At 39.1% G+C, this 21,772-nt stretch overlaps 1 protein-coding gene across 8 annotated transcripts in view; it reads right to left on the bottom strand.

Annotated features, from left to right (window-relative positions):
- Window positions 1–21,772, bottom strand: part of TENM3 (teneurin transmembrane protein 3) — a 1,264,289-nt gene that overhangs the window by 377,789 nt on the left and 864,728 nt on the right. For 3 of the 8 annotated variants that reach the window (XM_081925878.1, XM_081925873.1, XM_081925879.1), the window contains one exon: window positions 15,819–15,921. The exons of 2 other annotated variants lie outside the window; for them this stretch is intronic. The gene's annotated coding sequence lies outside the window, so the exon portion shown is untranslated. Of the gene's footprint in view, window positions 1–6,710; window positions 6,727–15,327; window positions 15,453–15,818; window positions 15,922–21,772 lie in introns of those variants that run through there. 3 more of the 8 variants (XM_081925883.1, XM_081925882.1, XM_081925884.1) reach the window with 3 other exon arrangements.

Below are 21,772 nucleotides of genomic sequence, written 5' to 3'. Positions count from 1 at the left end.
AAATGAGGGCTATTCTCCAACATAACTTTTAATAGTTGAGCAGTGTGGTCAGCTTTTTTAGATGCTGCATGAAAAGAAGAGAACCTATAAAAACGTTTTTATATACACACCATTAAGGGTACAACTCTACTCTCCTTTGCAATGTCATATTATTTTCTCAATTTTAGTCACGGCTATCAAAATGAAATTAAAGCTTTCTTTGATCTCCAAGCAGTAGTGGGAAATTGATAATAGTCTCATATTTAACCACTCACCTGGCCACCATTGGCAACTAAATGGTGAACAACTGGGTTGGCAAAGCAGGGTGTGAGCGCACTGCTTTGCCAGACCAATTGGGTTTTACTGGCTGCAGAAAAGCCAACTGAGTTGACAAAATGTGACAGGATACTTTGCATCGCCATTCTGAAAGCTGATCAGACTGGGAAAGCCGAGTGCTCTACTGCTCCTTTGCCAGCTCAACTGGCTCACATGCAAGCAGTGCCCAAGCCTACCTCTAACCACACCTGTCACATAGGATCAAAAAATAAAATTAATATAACAAGTGAGGCTGGACTAACTATGGTAGCACTTTCCTTCAGGAAAAAAACAAAAAGAAGCCCTTTCCTACTGCCTGGTAAAGAGGGGGCAAGGTTAATGGAGTGACCTGTGCAGCAGGAAAAAGTGTATGTGTGCGGCGGGAAGCATTGAGGCAGATGTTTCTACTCTGCTAACCTTTTTTTACTTAAAAAACAAACAAACTGAATTTAAGAGATGCCCCTTTTACAAATAAATAGCAGATTAGAACAACGGGGGGAAGTACAAGCAAGTACCTTTCTCCGAGCTTATGAACAAGACTGGATGGAAACGCTTTTTAACCTTTTGCTGTGTTAAATGTTAATTAACATTTATGTAATGCAACAACTTATACTAGAGCAATTTCATTAAATTAGTAACAATGAGAGGAATAGAATAATTAATACATAATGGTCAATGTTAGTACTTTTTCAGTTGGATTTGGATTTGACCCAAAAATATACACCAATGTCAACTGTGTTCAGTCAGTTCTCTCATCTTTTTCCATTGCAACTAAAGTATCTAATGCACAAACTTTGGAACATTTCTGTGTGTTGCCACAAAAACATGAACCCAGCTGAACTTACTTAAAATTTCTATTATTTTTAAAGATCCATAATTCACCTCTTAACATTAGAATTCATTTAAATAAAATAAAATAAAAATTGCTGAATACAAGTGTATGGTGATGGAAAATATAGTAATAGCAACAGAGAAAGATAATGTATTTGAAGCAGAAGATCTGGTAGATTCAAAACTCCTAGAATACACATTTTGGATCAATTGTTTTTGCAATCAATTGCTTGATTATGAGTTTTTGCATGTGCAATTGGATGAATTGCTTATAGTTATTTTCCATTTTCAACTATCAGGGTTTTCTTTTCAGATGCCGGTTTTTAAAAAAAATCTAATAGAAATGTACCACGTACAATGGAAGATGGAAATGACAACTTTTTATCAAATGCCAATAGCTTGCTACATCAGCCTGATGTATAAAGAAAACAGCAAGCAAGATGACCTCTGTGCCAACGCGAGGGCAGCTATGCAACTCAAACTGTGACATCGCTACTTGGCTTAGGTCATTTTTGTGTGTCATCTCACTTAAAACAAGCTTGTTAGTCTAACATGAACCTTGCAGACTTGTGTCTACCTTAAAAACCCTTGTATTAGACAACTTTATCACAGTGTCCTGGTTGCTTAGAGAAAACAGCATTGTATCTTTTTTATATGCCAGGATAAGGCTTCCCAAAAGATCTCTGTTATACATGTTAGAATAAGCAAGCATTCACAGTTAAGCTTTCAAAGCCCTTACAATTAACAGCCCATGGTTTCTGACTTGAATTTATGATTTATCAGTAATATAACTGGGACTGGCCCAAACTGCCATAATCCATCTTTGTACTAACAGCAACCTTCTGATTCAGAATATGATATTGTTCATGGGCATAGCAGCTTAATGGAATGCCTAGGCATAAACATTGAAAAAAGGCTCATCTAGAAGCTCATACCTGTAATTTACACAGGTCCATCCATGGTATTTATAGAAAGGCCAAGACAGCAATAAGTACTTCAGATTACGATGTAACAATTGGCACAGATTTTGTAGGAAACAAGTAGGGCAGAGCTCTCTAACCAACAAGACTTTTAAACGGAATATGAAATGTGTTTGCTGTGCCTGGCATCTATGTCAGCTTCCTACATCTAAGAAAAGTCCTTTGTACAGACTTCCTAGGGGCATGCAATTTACAGCAAAGTTTAAGATTAGCAAGAATGGTTTGGCTCATAAAGACATGCATTACAAAAAACAAAAAAACAACAATGCTTAAAAGGCCAGGATCTTAACAACAGCAAAACTTAAAAACTAGTTCAAACTGATTGAGATGTTTTAGGTAATGAGGCTTACATTTTTCAAAGTTGAAAATCCTACTGGTCATGGCCAAGTCCTTTGAGGAACACAAATTACCTCTTTGGATCCTAAACAAAGAAAATCCTGATACTGTATCAGTGGCTTTTAAGGTGCTTTCTAGTGACATCATCCATGTACACAAAACTACACACAGATAAGACAATGCAGAGGTAGTGTGATCTCATGCCAAAATTCTATTTAATGCTGTCAGTCAAGAGTGACTGAAACTTCTACAAATAATGCAGTGCTCAAACTGCAAGTTCACACCAAGCAAGCACAATTTGAAGTCTAAGGCTCATGCTTGCACTAAAATAGAGTAAGATGGGATAGTCTGGATAATTTTCTTAATGCTTTACCCTATCTATCTGCTTCTCAAGAATAGGGAAATTGATCATGACCAATAATCGGAAACTTAGTCCACATGGAGATAGTGTTGGTACAGAGTTTACATTAGCCTTTTCTAGGTGAAACTCGGCTCCTAAGCACTAGCCTGGTAGCCTTAAACAAGAACTGTTGGCTGATCCATTAATGGACTAGCAGATGAGGAAGAGAACACTCTATCGTCACTCTCCACCCACAGAATAAAAAATGTAGTAGCCTGCTGTAGAAATGACAACATCCTTTGTCCCTCTTCTGCCAGTCATCAGCGAGCTATTTATTGTTTGCAGACTAATAGCTTTTGTGGTCTTATTTAAAGGATCACATTTGTACCTTGGCGTTGCTCTATCTACCCTTACATTTGGAGCCCCAAATACTTTAATGGCATGATGTACATTTCACTAACTTTGACTATCCTACCCAGAGATGGTCTGGCTATGATTATTCTTGCTCTGATAAGATCCCACTTAGCTTACTGTAATGAACTGTATGTGCAGCTGCCTCTTAAGTACCAGTTGTACCAGGTTTCTGACTGGCACTGATCAAAGGGAACATATCTCACAAGTTCTGAAATAATTGTACCGGCTGCCAGTCTTGTTCTGAGCACAAATCAAAGCACTGGTATTTGTTATTGTTTAACATTTGAAAGCCTAAATAGTATGGGACCAGAGATACATGAAGAATCTTCATTCTGTTTCATTATGAACCGAGTGCTGCTGGTTTTTAAAAATAGTAATTATTAATTTTATATTCATCAATGCTTTTCATTATATAATCTACTTTCAAAGATGTTTAAACCATAAAGCAAGGAATTAAATGTTTGCAATAACTAATAAAGAACAAAAACAAAAATACAAAGCTTGCGTTCCTGTTTTCTACTTTTATCTCTATTAAAAACAAGCTATTGCTTTTCTAATATTACATTAACATGCAAGCAATGGCTACCATTACCACACATTATTATGCAATTACAAATCTGCTAAAAAAAACAATGTGTACCTTTTTCAATTTATGGAAATGTGTAAATATTTACATACAGCAGATAAGAATAGAACACTGAAAGAATCTTTGTTGCGTCAGAAAAGCACTAATTTGTTTCAGAGTTTCAAGGCAGTTTCTAGTGAATACGACTGATCTGTTGAAGTTTTTTAAAACAAAGGCTAAGAAAACTGAGAACTGCTTCTCATAATATAGCTATCAAATAGACCAGCCTCTGCAGTGTGGTGGCCATATTCTGTGACTTTTCTGACTACAGTCTACAGTCACAGATCACTGACAGAAATGTTTGTTAGGAGCATGGAGACAAGCCATGTTAAAAAGAACAAATTGTATCACAAGAAATGGGTTGCATTATCAAATTTGTGCTACATAGAGGCCATTTCAAAAAATATCCACATGGTGGCCATGTGATGAGAAGGCCAGAGGTAGATTTTAAATCAGGCAACACACAGATGAAAATGTTGACTGAAGATAACTGCAATCACCACCTTTTGTAAGCTATTACTGATTTTATACATCCTAAGGCTGCCTTACATCAAAGACCAAACCTAATTTATTTACTAACTATAAAATAGCAGATGTTTCTACTATCAAACAGAAATAATAAACATTGCTCATACAATTTTAGGTGGGAAAGACATTCAAAAATCTGGGGCACAGTGGCCACCTGCTAAGCTATTGCTATTATTTCGCTATTACTGTTATATCTCATCTTTCCTTTTGGCATACACTGCTCCCTCTCATCATTTTATCCTCACAACAACCCTGTGCAGTAGGTTAGGCAAAGACAATGAAGTTGGTCAACAGCTTCAACTGCGGATTTGATCCTGATCCTCTAGAAGAATATATGACTGGCAAACCAAGTGTCACTTCCATATCGTAAAATTTTAAGACAAAATAGAATACATCTACTTGTGTGAAAGACTCTGATTGTGTTCCTGCAGAACAGCAGAAGCAGTTTACAAGTAAATGTTGGAATATTTTTTAAACCGCAGTCCAACAATATAAATAGCAAATATTTTTTAACTGTGCAATCCTATCCTTGTCCATTACAAATAATACAAAAAAGCAAAAACACTATAAAGTCGCCATATCTGTCACTCTTGCCTAGCCTTAACAGCTTACAAATCACCACAGAAGTAGCAGCAAGACCACATTTACCTTTGGCTCAAATCAGAATTCATTCCAAAGTGCAACATCACTGTACTGCAAAGGTTGAGAAATAATAAGTGGATAGTATGGCACAGGATTGTCCTATAATCAGCATGTCAGTTGCTCAAGTTTCCTTTGAATTAAAATAGGAATAAACCACACAAGCACTCATACACGTGAAATCCTGTAGAACATTTGTTGTCCTCTAAAGCTTTTAAAATAGGCTACGTACACAATTTAAATGTTTTTAGCTACAACCAAAGATTTCCAAGTGAGCCATTACTTTTCCAGATACATAAACATAGAGGCGTGGACCAAGGTAGCTAACTTGTTACATTTTAAGGGCATTTCAGCACCATTTATATTTTCCATTGTTAAATTAGGTAATTCACTCTTGCAATATGTATAAAACTATTAAAATAATTATCAAATGACTTGATTCTTACAATATAAAAATACCAATTTGAAACAAAATTATGAGTGAGTAAAAGCATCCTCATTCTCTAATTTAAAAAAAATTATGTGGGATATTTACTTTCTGCAGCTCTTTTATTTATTTATTTTTGTTTTGCTTCTGCAAATACTATTTAATCTTCACAGATACAAAAATCTTGACACATAAGCTGAAATTCATTTTAAATTCACCATATTTACATATTTATCGGATGTGTCCCACTTATCTTAATAGGATTGGGCACAAGGCTATAGTGTTAGTAAATAAATTAACTGAAATTTTTATATTCTATTTGAAGACAAATGTGCTTTATAGATTTACATTACTGTTTTAAATGGATATGTTGCAAGGCAATGCTCTTTTTTTGCTTACTGTATGGCTAACATTCTTCTGACAATATCTGGAAAACACTTGGAGAATCTCTATCCCATGGAGGGCAATATCTAACTTTTATTTAATTTTAATTATAATCATTTTCACCATGAACTATACACATTAAAAGTATTTTAATGCAATGCTAAACACAAGTATTTGATCTGCAATGCAATCCTATACATATCTAAACACCACTGCATTCAGTGGAATTAACTCCCGGACGTATATATAGGATAGCAGCCACAAAGACATTTTTCTACCAAAACTACTTAAGAAAGAGCTAGTTTTGATTTGCTGTAGCAAGCAATTATTTTTTGAAAGCTAAACATCTGATTAAATATTGTTAATTTGTAAAAGAAGCTTGAATCCATCATCTACATTGGTAGGAGTACTCAAGTTTAAAAATGCTACGTTATAAAAGAGACATGATTAAACTGAGGGTTTTTGGTTTTTTAAAAAGGCCCAGTCGTATGGAGGAAAGAAGGTCTCCCCCCCACAAAAGTGAGTATTTCATGTCCTTGGCTGCCACTGAACATCAGAATTATAATATACTAAACACCCTGAAAACATTAAACTTTTAAAAATAAAAGGAACCTCATGCCATTCTTGAAACTATAGTAGTACTATCGCATCTTCTCATTAACTGCATATGAGGAAATCCAATTGTGTCATGCAGTTATGCAACTGAATAGATGCTTAAGAGAATTCAAATTTACAAAATATTGTAAAAATACAGATCTAACCCCTGTGATCTTGTCTCCCATTAGCTGATCAATACGTGTTAATTCAAGCTCAATATGAACTGGAGAAAGACTGCACTGCTTAAAGGCTTCCACTGCCCCAAATCTTGATTTGCCAACAGGCAGTGGATGAAAGAAAATTAAAAAGCCTCACCTGAAGTCTTATCAGTCTGTCTTGTCACATTTCAGCATTGCTTTTCAGCATTCCATAATATGAAGTATTCAACCTGGGTGTGCCATCTTTTATCACAGTCCCGCTTTTCTAAACTAGTGGGGATACTTACTTGCCTTATAAACCAGGATACAACAGCAGGTTGCGTGCAACGTGGTTGGCTGGTCATTGCACAATAAAGCTTCAAAACTGTTCCTTCTCCTCCTCCTCCACCCCCACCCCACCCCAAACTAGAGAATTACATGCGCATTCATTCATGTCCAGTTGCTGCTCTACCCCTATTACAGAACGTTCTGAGAGAACAATGCTAAGCTTTTTTCCCCAGTTAAACCACAGAGGATGCCACTAAACCTGAATAAGTGATACAAAGCTCTAAGCAGAAATTAATAGCTTTCCACTCCAGTGGTGTAAATTAAGTACCAGACTTTATCCTGATGTTAAGAAATTTATATTCACTGGTAAATCTCAATGCAAAAATTAAAATAAATTTCCTTTTAAAAGTGTTCCTAGTACAGGACAAAATGCGGACAATCAGCCGAAGAAATTATGAATTTATGAAACTTAATAATACAGAATTATAATTGACTATGTAGTTTAGAAATGAGGTGAGCTTTATTGATGCATTGTAATGAATCGAATAGTTGCTTAATATTCAGACAGATATAAATTGCAATAAAATTGACCATCTCAAAGTACATACAATACACCATATCTAATACTACGTCAAATTACAGCAACCTCTTAGCCTCAATAACTACTGAAAAAGAGTTAAGAAAAAGCAGATGAATCTTATTGGATTCTCATTCTGAAATTACAGCAAGTAATAACACATGGGGTTCAGGGGGAATACTAGCAGCAGAACCCACATTTCAGTATGCGCAATATCGAAACATTTTGTGGTGAAAAGAATGGTACTATTTTAATTGTAGGAGGGTGTACACTAATTTTTCAGTCTTACCGTACACTTAACACTTTAATTGCATATAGTTCAATTTTTAAACTAACTTCAACAATTTGACATTTTGTGAAATTAGTAGCATGCTCCACTTGTTTTTTCAGTAGTTATAGTGTATTGATATTAGATTTAAAAAATAGAGATAAAGTATTACTGAAGAAAATTTTCATTACTTTTGCAGTTTCAGATTAACCAGAATGTTGACACTCTATAGGCAAAATTCAGCCAACTGTATTCATACAGCACTACACATTCTTGTTCCTTTCTAATTAGCTAAAAGAAAACTTTTAAATGATATTTTAAAGGACCAGGAATTAGTCGTTAACCAAAACTCTTCTGCTTGATAATTTGCGTAAATAGCAACACTGTTTTAACATCACTTTGGTTTCAAAAATTCACTTCAAAGTAATTTCTATATAATACTGGGGGTGGGGAATTTGTATTCATAAATCCTCTTGATATACCAGAGGCATCCACTAACTGAAGAGGATATGGTTGATTTCTGCCATCCCTCCTTCACCCTCCCACACTAACTTCCACCCTCTTGGAGAGGATTCCTCAACTGTCTGGAGCTGATTTGGGGGGGAGCGGTGGGAGAAGGGGGAATTGGCAAAAATTATCTCATCTTCTTCCATTAGCAGATGCCTCTGCTGAATCAAAAGCCCTTTTGTGAGTGCAAGTGCAGTAATTGGATTCCACCCAATATTCTAAGTGCTCAAAACACTTCACATGTAGGATATCAGTAATCAGGACCTATACAAGATATCAGGGAATCCAAAGTAGAAAACAGCAACCAACACATTGAAATAATAACTGACTGATAATTTTCAGGGCCTAAAGTCACAGGAGACGAAGGTCTGGGTCTGGTCAATGTCTGGATGACTGACCACCTGAGTACCATGGTATGAGAAAGGTGGGATACAAACATAAATAATTGCTGATGCCCAAATTCTGATTCAGCTGTCCTACCAGTGATTGTAGGCTCAGCCCTGCCATTAACAGTCTTGTTAAAAAGTCAGCATTGTTATTCCCATATTACAAAGCAAGCGTTGAGGCTGAAAGATAGTGGGTTGGCTAAGATCACTCAGTGCAAGTGTGGCTAAACTGAATCAAGCACCTCATGACTCACAGCTTACTCAATTAACCAGTATGTTACCCAGAAAGGCCCAAAATAATGATCAGCACATGTACACTCACAAGAGAATTAAATCTTTAGTAACTTTTCTTTGCAATGGTTATAACAAACATTGCACTTTTAATTCTTTATATGCCACAGTTTTTTCAAGGTACAGTGGTACCTCAGGTTAAGTACTTAATTCGTTCTGGAGGTCCGTACTTAACCTAAAACTGTTCTTAACCTGAAGCACCACTTTAGCTAATGGGGCCTCCCGCTGCTACCGCGCCACTGGAGCACGATTTCTGTTTTCATCCTGAAGCAAGGTTCTTAACCTGAAGCACTATTTCTGGGTTAGCGGAGTCTGTAACCTGAAGCACATGTAACCTGAAGCGTATGTAACCTGAGGTACCACTATATCAGAAAAAAATAAATTCGAAATTAGAACAATGGTTGTTTCCTTCTTATTTTAAAACTCAGGCTGCTCATAGCAAGCAATACAGTTATTTGTTACAGCCCAACTGTAACTTACATCCCACAGCCAGTACCTATATGGCTGCAATTCTACACCCAGCTAAGCATACTGGAGTCCCATTAAAAAACCAGTGTGACTTAAACATTTTATTGCAGCCATTACATGAGAGTGCTATTAATTCTGATAGAACTTTTTTTTTCAAGATCCCGAAGTATATTTACTCAGAAGTAAAACCCATTAAATCCAATTGGTTTGATTTTGGGAAAGTAAGCTTAAAATGTCCGCCTTAAGTACATTATTCCATGTCTCACTCCATTTCTATAATTAATGCTATTTAGCCATTTTCCTATAATGCTTTAAAATGCAAAGAAACTGACTAGTTTACAGACAGCTGTTTCTTCACTTAAGCTGCATATCCTATACAGACTTACCTAGGAGCAAATACCAAATTAACATAATATGACTTCTGAGTAGACATTAATATATAACACTGGTAATGTAATGTTACATTACAACACTTTTTCCTCTGACAAACCAATGCAGTAACTTCAAGCGAACATAAATACTACACTATAGTTTATTCTCTTCCTTGTAGACTACATTGTTCATTAATATTTTAAATATAGTCATAGAAAAAAGAATAAATATCACAGTGTTGTGGGTGTTTTATAAAGCTTTTATTCTCATAAGAAATGTAAAAGTCCTATCTTCAAATTATTGTGGTAGTAGTAGTCTCATTTCTTTCAATGGCAAATTACATCACCACAATAGCTTGTGCAGACATGCATTCTCAGTTTGTGTGAACACAATTTACACTAATATTGTCCATAAGATCATATAACCCCACAAAGTTTGAGTGGAAAGAATATCAAAACAAAAACAAAAACAGAATGCATGTTTGCATCCTGCAAGACAAGTGCCCCTCTGATTAAATGAAAGGATGAAAAGTGTTTATTGTGCAGACTCTGAGTTGTGCATACATATACAATGACAGGGAAATAATATTCTGCTGCTTTACAAAATAGTATTTTGAACTAAAGCCTGTTTTGTCATATGGTTCATCTTAGAGGGAAATACTCCTCCCCCCTCAAAGACAAACACTTGTTCACTATGTTTGGTTTTCCATACTTGAACACCAGTTTACTGCAATGCATTACTATAATTGTAAAAAAAAAATTTTTTTTTACACATGGGATGACTCAGGAAACTCAGATGTTATTTGCATCTATGTGATCATCATATATCAGTGAGGCTGGATAAGGTCGAATAAGCAACATACTTGGACCAAGCTCTTCCAATAATCTTAATTTTAATGTGTTTGTTATTTACTCCTTGACTCTGAAATTAACATGATTTCTAACTTTAATACACTAATAATATATTAGCACTGATTACCAATATCACACTAATGAAACTTGTGATATTCAGAGTAAAACCATCAACCTGTCCTTTGTTTATGCTATCAAATACATATTATAAATATCCCTTATACCTAACCATAGTTTGGCACCAATAAAGTAAGTAAGAAGCAGGGTTTTTCTTCTTTGCTATGACATTTCCTACATGAATAAATTTAAGATTCTCTTTTTATGTGAAGAAGGTTTTCTACTAACTTTAATGTTTTGCATATAGAAAATATATATCATCCTGATATTTAGAGTCCCTCTGCTAACAATACTGTTTCCATGCACATTCTAAGAACTCGTAAGGGAGTAAAGTGCAGCTACTCCACTCTAATATATAATATAAACAGAATCTGCGAAGACAAAGCAGTGCCACAGATTTATGAAACATACCACCTCTACTCCACAAAGGTGTCAAATATTAAACAAAGTAGTTTAGGGGACATTTCACAATTGGGACATTTTTGTGGTTTTCTAATTGAATGGAACTGCACTCCTGAATTTTATTTCCCCCCCATTACTCAAGAACGGGATATAGACTGAAAATAGCATTCTTCAAACTATAAATCATGCAACAACATATTTAATATAAAATATAAGTAATGCCACATAAACAAGATCTCATATTACTGAAATGACCTAAGTTGACGTGTGTTAAAAGTGCGCTGTTTGTTTTACTTGGGATCATATTTTACTTCTCTGCTTTATTTTAAAATGCTTATAGATTTCAGTCTTTTCTGCCAAAGAATAATTTTAGTGAACTGTATATGTGTATCAACCCTACTGTAAAATGTGAATATTTACTTTTTGTCTGGAACTAAATGCTGACAGAGCTGATAGGAATATAGACAGAGGACAAAATATGCAAATTTCACAGCAGGAAGTAGAGAAGCCACTAAACAGTTTTTAAAAGCAGTAGAAAAAGATAAACAACAACTTCCCTGTGTATTACCTTTCATCCCCAGAGTAATTACTATTAGCATGCAACAGATAAGATAGTCAGGTGACAAACTGATATAAGATTCTTTTAAAACATCATATTTCAAAATGTTTTTGAAAATAAATGGAAGTGCAGAGAAAAAAAATAGTATAATCACAAATTGTTTCTTATATCTGTCATGCTTTGGTTTGATGAAGTATACAAATCTGTCTCTAATTAGTGAATTAAACACCTGTATTGTCCCCCCCCCCAAGAAACTTGTTTCCTCTTCAGTTTTTCTCTCAAGCTTCATTCAGGCCACAATAAGGTCAAAGTTGCATGACCCAGTGGTTTGAAAATCTTAGAATCCCTAACACTTGTTTTGAAACAAATGACTTCTCAAGATGGAGCAGTCTTACTATCAATCACCAATAAGTTAATTCTACATAATAAGGCAGGTTTGGATGCAGACTAATATATTGTGAAATGCTATATCCAAAACTGATTAGAACAACACTCAAAATGAATACAGCCCTCCAAACCACTCCTTTTGCTCAGCCACATTAATCTCAATTATAAGAAAACATTTATTATAATGCCTGCTATGAAGAAAACATAAAATAAATCAGGTTTTATAAGACAAAAGCAAGTCATTAATTTCAGAACCAAAAAGGGGAGAGTATGTCTCTGCGGTGATATCCTCTACAGCATCTGTAACTTTCAAAACCTGGCTTCTTAAAAACTGGTAACTGCCAATATTAAGATTATACTTAACATTTAAATATTTTCCGATTTTTGCCAGCCTTTAGGTCATTTCCTGTTAACACCATAACTCAATAAAAAAACTAAAATCCTTTCAAATTTGCCACTCTCAAGCAGACAGTATGAATGGAAAACATAACTGAAACCTCCAACTTCAAAGAGTTACTGAGGAAAAGGTCTCTTTCAGTACTGTATATCAAATACACTTGACATAGTAGAGTTCTCTTAAAGCAAACAGATTCATCACAATCAAGTAACAGAAGATTTCTGTTCTGCACACCAAATGTTAAGATCCTCAATATACCTGTTAACACGACAAACCTCACAAACAGGTTAGAGAACCAAACCAAACCAAACCAAACACAGAAAGCTATTCATTTACCTTGAAAATTGTAGCCATGCCCATGCATAAAATTGCTCTACTGCTGTATTTAAAAAGTAAAATGCCATAGATGTGTTTAAGAATCATGAAAATTAAAATGTGTATGAACTCTGCTAAATTACAAAAACCTTGTAATTTTATGTCCCAATCTGAAAATTATCAATTCTGCCATAATTCTGTTGAGGTCAATGGGACTACTTGATAGGGTCAAGATAGATTTAAAGATAGCATTTTTAGTCATTTATTCAGGTAATCCTGATTTTATGACCCTAAATTAAAGCCATTTTGGCTTTTTTGAGGACTACTCATTCCAATACACCATCGTATATAAGGCCTGGTTGTTCTCCGGCAACTGTGGACTTGAACTGGCAGTAGGATTTAATCTGAATATCAGTGAAACCAACAGCAGTGTTATAAAGACAGCACTGGAATCTTGGACAAGGTTCTGTGGAGGTCATAAACCTAAGCTTTTTTAAAGCATACTATTTTTTTTAACCTATTGCATTCTTAAGAAAATATTAGAAAATGGCTAAGATTCAATATGACAATTCTTCCAGGCATGGGGTGGTGATGGCTGCTAGATATAGAGTGGACAATAAGCATTTTTCACTGGTATCAATCAATAGTGTTGTGTTTCAATTTCACAATTGGATACTTGAGCTTCATTTATTTCAAGATGTTTTATTTTACTGACATTTGAACGACAAGTAGCTATATTTTGCATAAAGGAGTGTTACTAATACGAGCTTGATACTGTATCATGAGTATGATTGCAGTCTCCTCCCTGTCCTATAAAATACTTTTTCCAGGATACAATTTCTCCGGTACTTTTTCCTATACTATTTCTACTTACCGCAGCCAACCACTTACTCCTAAGTAGTCCTACTGAGCAGGAATTGACTCTTTCTAAATAACTGGCTTGAGAATCAGAACCATAGCTTCCCCTCTATTTCTTCACATGCAGGAAAACACTTCCTCCTTACTTCTTAGGTCAACAGAAATTATACATAGCACATTTAAGCCTTCTATCTTCTAATTTATTGAAGCTACTCTCAATCTACCACATTAGAAGTGCAATAACTTTAATTTACGCCAACTATCATACTATAGACTCCAATGGGACAATGGCTTAAATGGAGTCACTTCAGTTTATTGGAGCAAAGGATCTGGGAAACAAAGTGAGTAAGCAGTTGTTGACCATAGAAAAAGCAGAACATCATAATACAGTAAAAAAGATTTCCTAGATTCTGATATAGACTGTTTGTATATGGTCATGAGTTCTTATAGTGGACTAGATGCCCCCACCCTTGCCAGGATATGCTAACTCTTAAGCATATATGTGCATTTTTAAGGGGGTTTAAAACTGTTAATTTTGAACACCTTCAGTATGCATATCTGTATGAGTGCATCACTATAGGTATCAATGCATTATAGTTATTGATGCATACTAGGGTTCATACCCAGAAAATGAGCATTTTTAATAGGAGCGCAAGCATTCTTTTGCAGTCTTACTCAGAATTAAGTGCTTCTTAATCACCTACACTTTATTCCCATGTTAAGCAGGAATCAGCCTGCAGTCCTAAATCTGGAAATCAAATATGTGAAAAACTGGGTCTCTCAAAGACATGTTTTAAGGAATTATATGCACTGCTTTAAAACTGAAAATCACAATACAATCACAACACTGAGATTCTGCATACAGAAACATAACAGGCACATATTACAGAAATATATTCTGATTTACCATTAAAGTTATTTTGAGATTATAAAACTTCAGATAACAGGTAGTGAACTTTGCAATTAACATTCTATAAGCAATTTGTGATTTTGTTCAGACTAAACATATACTGCAATCTGATCTTCTAGAGTATAGACTTCTCTTTTGTGCTTGCTTTTTTGACAGTTTAAAGAAAGATCAAAATACAGTTTTTCTGTTACTGCACAGTAACAAAAGACTAAGTAAAGTCTGAACGTCCAACTTCCAGAGACCACCCAGTGGATTCTGCTACTGTCTACAAAGGTTTGACAAATATGTTGTCAACAGATAAGAAGTACACTGCTATGAAAAGAGACAATCTTATCCATACAGATCACACCACAGATAACAGAAACCATACCTAAGTCTACCACAAGTTAAGCCCAGGCTGGCATTTATACTCCTTCAGTTTCCCTTACACACTTACCAATAAAGGTCTGGACTAATGAAGGGGGAAGAAGAGAAATTAAATTGCTATGAAAGCAGTAGTTTTGTGCTAAATCTAAAGTATAGAGTCCAGTAGCGTAGAAGACTAGATTTTTGCTAGCTTAGGAGGGAAGTGTTTCGGATAAGTAATGCATATGTACACCTTGCGTGACCAGAGAAGGTCGATAAATCAGCAAAGCGCAACCTACTGAATCCTAAGAGGCAAAATCCTCCGCTCGCCCTTAGAAATTAAAGGACGCTGGAACGACGGCGACACCACGTATGTCAACAGACGAGTTTCCTAGTCAGGGCAACATTTCTGTCTTGTCTCGCACGAGGTGGCGGCTGATCAAGTTGAAGCAACCATCACCCCACCCCCCGCCCACACACACACAAAACACACGCACCCCAAACACGCAATGCTACCCTTCCTTCTGCGCCTCTTGCGTGTCCACAGTCTCAGAAACATCTATACTTCGCGGCGGCGGAGCGCTGCATCTCTTCCACAGGGCACCGTCGAGACCCACATTTGGCACCAAACGAAAGTCGCTCTGGGTTCTCTTGTCTCTCTCGCCCCCCTCCCCACCCCCAACTGCGCCCGCTCGCCGTCCCTGCTCCTCTCCCCGCTGACAGGCAGCGAAGCCGCCGGCAGAGAGAAAGAAAGAACAAAAGCCCAAACCAAAAGGAAAAAAGTTTCCAGGCGACTCAAGGGGAGCTTTCCAAATAGGCGAGAGTTCAAAGTGAAGGAGCAGGGAAAGCAAGCGGGGAAAGAAGGACCCCTTTTCTCCCCCACCCCCCGCCCCGCCGCGCGCACCGGCTCCTCGTCGGAACTCCTCGGCACCTCAGCCTGGGACGCGGGCACTAGGACCAGCAAAGCGCGCGAAACGCAGCCACTTACCCAGGGCGCCTTAGCGCGGACTCTCTCCTCCGCCTTCTCTCCTCAGTTAGCCCAACAGCGCCGGGAAGAGCAGCAGCAGCGGCGGCAGCGCACGCACCACACACTTTGCCAAAAACGGGGAGCGGGTTGAGGGAGAGACAGACAGAGAGGGGTGGAGAATGAGGGGGATGGGGGGGGGGAGGAGAAGAAAAAGAAAACTGTTACAAGTTCCTTTCCCTGTCCTGCCAGGGGCTGAAGAGAAGGGGGAGGCTGAAGGGGGAAGGAGGGAGGGAGAGGGGCAAGCCCCGAGGAGTTCACTTTCCGCAGCTCCCCGGGCTACTCGTCTTTCTCCTGGCAAGAGTCGCGCGCGGGGAGTTTATTATTATTTTTTCCCGCCCTCTCTCAAGAGATGGAAGAAAGCGCGAGGACGACCCCCAAAAATAAAGTGCCACAGAAGGCGGGGAGAGGGAAGGGGGGGAGGAGGAGGAGGAGCAGCAGTAGCAGCAGCCGGGAGGATCTAACTATAAAGCGAGGGGGGAGACCCCAAAGGGAGGCTCGGCAGAGGCAGCCGCTTCAGCTCCTGCCTCCCTCGCCAGAGAGGGGGAGAGAGACGCACACGCAAGAGAGAGGCGCCTACCATAAAGCGAGGGGAGGTCCATCCCCCTGGCCGAGGCGCTGGGGAATGGACTTGGCCATTTATAATCCCCGGCTCCTCTGCCCCGGCATTTGGCAAACGGGCAGCCGCTCTCCTTGCCCGAGCTTTTCCCGCCAAGGCGCCCCTTTTGCTGCCTTCTGCTGTCAGATGGACTGAACCACCTCCGCCTCGTCCCCTTTTCTCTTCCCCACTGCCTCCGTTGGTTAATGTAAAGTGCCGAGGCTCCCATGCTGTGTCCAATCAGTGCATCTACCACTAGTGCCATGATTTAGGGGTCATCCGTGAACAACACTTCACGCTGATGAATGGGCTCTTTGCAGCTTTCTGCCCTGATGAGGGTGTCTGCGTGCCGCTGATTGCAAACACTAATGAACTTACAGATCCTCATTATACATGCGCCCAGATCCGCCGCCTGAACGAGGAGGAGCGGGACTTGGGTGCGCACCGATTGCGATTGGGATGGAATTTGCTTATTTATCTCTCCACCTATCCTTATTTATACGTCCTAGAGGGTGGTGCGAGAATAACTGCGCTAAATGTTTGCACTTGACCCTGTGCTCTTCAGAGCGATGGGAAAGGCGCTGCTATTCTTAGGCAATACTTTGGTGGTGGCGCGTGTTTGTTTTTCTTCTAGTTCCCCCCCCCCCCACTTTTAATTTCCCTCCTCTTGGCTGTTGTTTCATAGGCTGGGCATGTTAGGTCAGCTGAGTCATTAGAGCGAGGGTGGCTAAGCAAATGACTGCCTCCGAGATTGATGATGAAGCATAGCAGAGGGCTGTAATTAAGGCTGCCATCCTAGGCGCACTTCGGAGTGAGTCCTAATGAACTCTGCTGGGATTTAGCGCCGAATGCAAAGGCGCAGGGCTGACTTGCACGGCTACGCAAGCCTGGAAGTCGGTCCCTGTCTCATTTCCTCTTAATGACCGGCGGGTTTTGGACCAGCCCTCCCTCTGAAATTTAGGCGCGGGAAACGCGCTCTCGGCTGGGACGAATCATCTTCGGCGCGCAGCGGGCGAAAGTGTGGCTGCCTCGCTCGCTTTCTCTCGCACGCACCCGGACGCGCGCTCTTGCCTCGCTGGGCTACGCGGCATCTGCTGGGCAAGAGACGACTCCGCCAACTGTCCGCTCAGAAGCTGAAGTTTACACCGAGACTCCCGTCCGCGTCCGCGTCCGCGTCAATTCTTTCTCACGCCCCGAGGAAGATAATAAGCCATGTATTTTCTCTCGTCTCGTCTTACGCCTCCCTGTTAAGATCCTATAAAACTTATGTATCCCTTACAGTATTTTCTTGGTGGTGCGGATATTTTCTCTCTTTGAGGCTGCCACACTAACCTCACTCACTTGGGAGAAGCCATTTACTTCTCAGTTAATATTCCTAGGTGGCTGCGCCTTTACAGGGAGAAATGGTCTGCTTGACATCCTAGCATTTCCTTACTCTTTGCGTCCTGTGTAACACAGCAGCCAGAAAGCCGTCCGCCCTCCAACAAACCACACACACATATACACGCTTCCCCCCCTTGCCTTCCCAGGTTTCAAAAACTTGTGATAGGGAAGTCTATTAAATTCACAAGAGAGCATGTACATGCAAACAGATACAGACAGTAGCCTAATGCTCCTGTATCGTAATACATTAGAACCTTGTAGAAATCGCAGAGCACTGAGCTAACTTTCGAGCTTCACAGAACTCTTCGTCAGGATCGAGGCTCAAAACAAACAAACAAAGTAGGTGGGTGGGTCCGTGGGTGAAAAGCAGGTGTGTGTGGAGTAAAAAGTGCAGCAGGCATGGCAGAAGGCCAGTCTGCCATACAGGGAGGTAGCTCTTCGAGGGCGAACAGGTAGGTTTGTGGCCACATACTGAGCAATCTCGGTTGGGCTGCTGTCCTATGGTGGCCGGTGCCTGCGACGGCAGCTGACTTTTTCCTTCCAAAAGACCTCGCTCACCTTGTCGGTTAACGAATGAGGGCACTACTCTGACCACGTAAAATCCTCTTTCCTGACTGCGCCTTTACAAGCAATGGGAGTGTTTAAACACACACCCTTCGGTAGGTGAAGACACTAGGAATCTGTGTGGCACAGTGATGAAACAAATCGCCACGACGGGGGAAGAGGCACGACGCCCTCGTAATCTAAACAGCCTGCTCAAATTCTGAGGCTGCCAACCCGCTCGTGTGAAAAGGGCACTGAAATAGGAGTTGTAGAGAGAGGCGCGTGGCAACGGGCGAGGGTGGGGCTCTGAAGGCAGCTTTCGACACCAGATCCCACCATGGTAGTGGAAAGGAAATGGCAAGGTGCAGGTAAAGAAACTTCGAAGGCTCATCAAAGAATCCTTTCAAGTTGTCGCTCCTACAAAATAATAATAATAATAATAATAATAATAATAATAATAATAATAATAATAATAATAAAATAGCGACGGCCCAGCAGCTTCCTCTGCCTTTGGGCTGCCTCCTAAAAGCAGTCGCAGCACCGATGAGAGAAATCCTCGAACATAAAGCATTTTTCTGGGCTGCACTTAAATTTGAGGCTGCTATGCGGAGGACTGAGTAAAGAGGCACGTATAGTGTAGGAAGGGTATTTTTTTGGGGGTGGGTGTAAATTTCCGGGCAAAATTAAGTGTAAATGTAATTGTCACACCCCAGTTAGAAAAAAAGAATCTAACGATTATAATTGCAAGAGGAAAAGTACTGCAAAGATCCAAGGGAAGGACAGATTTTCCCATCCCTTTAGGCAGATCGGCCCTCTGCGTTTTCTATCCTCTTCTCTTCAGTGTATTTTATAACATGGGATGTAGCGAATATGTTGAAAGCCACCCCTTCTAGTTCAGAGACCGAGTCCACAGGATAAGTACCTTGCAAAGAAAATACTATTTAAAACAGAGAGGAGCAGTCCAGTTTTAACGTCTTGCTTAAAGCTGTGAGGCTTACTTTCAAGTAATGCGTTTTAGGATCGGAGGGTAAGTTTAATACTAGAGGATGAAGCTTACTGGAGTTTAATTACGCTTTAGCCTTTAAGCTAATTTGAAGTGCGTTAAGTCACATTTCTTTCAGATCTGATCTGGCTAATATCCTAACATCTTTCCAAAGTCTGTCACTAGACGTGACTGAACTAAAAATATTTAATATTTTTTTATTAAAAAAACACACACCGTATCTACAGTCTAGCCGGCGCATTAATTTAATAGACTGCTTCTCTTCCCACCCCACGACAACTAGCAATAAACTTTTATATTGCAGTACCAGACGAAAGAAGGTTGCACGTGTTTCAGTCCAGGAGAGCCTCCCAGTCCCTTTGGCTTCTTAGATCCAAGGTGTAATTGAAAGGAAACAGCAGGATTGAACCCCGACGCACGACTTTTTGGCTCCTGCCTGCTGGAAGCTACCCATAAAAACGGGGAGGGGGGAAATCCAGGCATTGGCATGTCCTCTCCAGACTTGTAAAGTTGCCCTGATGCCCCCCCCCATGTTAATCTACCTCTTCTATGTAGAAGGGGGGTTGTTGCTGCTGCTTCTCTCTCTCTCTCTCTCTCTCTCTCTCTCTCTCTCTCTCTCTCTCTCTCTCCTTTTTAAAGGTACTCAACTTGTCAAAGGGCACTGAAATACAACTCATATCCGAGGAAATTGTTTCTAACCACTAAGTTTGCTTTGGGGGTATGCGTCAAGATGTGGTTGAGGATAGTTAGATAAGAGGTTGCCTGGGTGGGAGTTAAAGAGCAAGTTCTGTGCATTACTGTGGATAAGAAGAAAGCATGATATTAAAAAAGGAAGAAGGGGGGGGTGTTGTTTCAGTTGCTCCATCAATCTTATTGGCTGGCCATAATGTGACAGTTACAATTCCCATTTGTTCTTCCTACAATTAGCTCCATGGTTTTTATCCCTGAGCTGGATCAGGCTGAACAGTCATTTAGGACTTCCTCTGGAAAATACAGCAGAGTTAGGTCATTTTTCTGTCTCCCCTTTAGCCTCTGCCTTTGGGGGCATATTTGCCATGCCGTCTGAGAGCATTCTAGCAGATCAGCGTGGTATCAGGTTACTCAAAGGCTCTCCAAAGATAACCCCCTCAACTTACTAATTGTACTTTGCTGCTGCTATTTTCTTATATTTGGGAGGCAGGGCAGGTATCCATTTGTGCCTAACGACAGCTGAAAAAATCTTTCAGCCTGCCTGAAGATCTTGTAATTACATGAAGTTACTAGAAAAACTAGAAAAACCCTAGAAAAGCCATAGGAAAATTAACCTAGTTCTCTTTTTCTATTTTAAAAATGGGGGTGGCAAGTAGAACATTCAGATTTAATGGGAAATAAATGTTTACAACTTAAGCCCCAATTTATCACTCAACATCTCACAAAGCAGACTGATCCACAATATCATCAAAATAAAGTACTAGGATGTAAGCCAATTAAATAGGTAAATCAGTTTAACATCAAATCTTTCAGCTATGCTGTATGCTGCAGTGCCCTGTCAGTAGCCCATTAATAAATTACTAAATGGGTCTTTTGATTTTGAGGTCAAATATAACAAAACTGTAGCTGTAGCTTTCATTGTACAGGTATTTCCAGTTTACTGCATTAAGAGAGAAATATGATACGTTTCTTTAAAAAAACCTAAAACATCATTACAAGGAAATATTACTAAGCTGCCATGGGTATTTTGAGAAATTTAGTTTGCTTGGCCATAAATTAGCAAAACAAATATTTTACTCAGATCACTGACTAAGCTCTAAAATTAAATGGCTGTCTGCAATGAGAAATATGTCTTAATTACCTTAATTAAGGCAAACTAGGGTCCTACATACATCCATTCTGGAGCCACTGAATGTACTGATTATCATACAAATCAACCTTTAAATGGGGGTCATGCTTTTCTGCTACATTAGTTTGTGTTCCACTGCATAAACCAATGCTCTAGATGAGGTTGACCTCTAGTGAAAGCATGGTACTTTAGTTTCACCCAGGCATTGACCCTCTTTACTATGGACTCATAAAAGAACCAACTTGACAGAGTCCACATATTGCCTGGGGCAGGAGGGATCCAAGTGATCCTCGTGCTGTCATACATCACCACCACTATACTATTGCTACTATTAACTGAGCAAGGTTTTGTACATAACCATGGTAATTTCTTAAGTATGCTGCACTTAAAATTTTTAGTCATTGCATTAATTATATATTTCTTTTTAAAAATGTGGTAAACAATGTGGTTTACAGAAGCTAGAAACAAAAAAATAATGTATATCAAATTTAAGCAGTATAAAACCATAATTCAAAAGTACCAAAAACCTACAGTAAAATACCTACACCTAGTTTCCAAATGCCCATTAAACA

The sequence above is a fragment of the Podarcis melisellensis genome (assembly GCF_964234715.1).
Source record: "Podarcis melisellensis genome assembly, chromosome: 9".
NCBI lineage: Eukaryota > Metazoa > Chordata > Lepidosauria > Squamata > Lacertidae > Podarcis > Podarcis melisellensis.
Note: the sequence above shows the minus strand (reverse complement) of the source record. Positions and strands in the feature narration are given on the sequence as shown.